The sequence below is a fragment of the Kryptolebias marmoratus genome, linkage group LG22 (assembly GCF_001649575.2).
Source record: "Kryptolebias marmoratus isolate JLee-2015 linkage group LG22, ASM164957v2, whole genome shotgun sequence".
NCBI classification, from domain to species: Eukaryota; Metazoa; Chordata; class Actinopteri; order Cyprinodontiformes; family Rivulidae; genus Kryptolebias; species Kryptolebias marmoratus.
In genome coordinates, this window is record NC_051451.1 from 25,754,493 (window position 1) to 25,755,276 (window position 784).

The following is a 784-nucleotide window of genomic DNA, read 5'->3' on the forward strand; positions in this document are numbered from 1 at the left end:
AAATGCAGATGGCAGCCATGGCGAGCAGCGATCGTGGGGAAACTGTGCCCTTTCCCTAAAGCTGAATATGAAGTCTAATTCTGAAACAGACGTGTGTTTTCTTCAAAGAATGGAAAAGTTGTTATATGATGTTTTAATTGAAAAGCATTTCTTGCAGCGGTTAAAACTGATCTTATTATAACTAACGTTTCATAAATTGTTGGATGTATATAAGTCGTTCATTTTTGTGTTTTCTATTTCTCAATTCATATTTCCCTTTCTGAATTTTCAACTCATAAATGATTCCATGATTTCATTTTTATTTGCTTTTTTCAATATTTCATTTTAATTTGCTTTTTTCAATATTTCATTTTAATTTGTTTTTTCAATTTGTGTTATTTTAATGTTTTCTATTTTAACCATTTTCTTTTTTCTCTTCCTTATTTTTATTTTTTTCTATTTTAACCATGTTTTTCTTATTATTTTTATGTTTTCTAATTTCCTTTTATGAATGAATGAATGAAGACTAAATATAAATCTGCTACCTGAACGCACCACAGTAAAACCACAGACATGTTTTCATTAAAGGAGGTGGGGGAATAGGCCTGGGGGCCCCGCCGCGCAGGGAAGCGCTCGTCTCGGTGTGCACTTCCAAAATGTTCTTTTTCATTTAAGTTTGTAAAACGCCCAAACGCATAACGCAAATGGGGCACTGTTTTACTCTTTTTTTTTTTAAAGTTAGTTCGATTTCATGTTCGTTTTTCCAAAGAACGGAAATGGCTTATAGCTTCTGCGCCATTCGGAC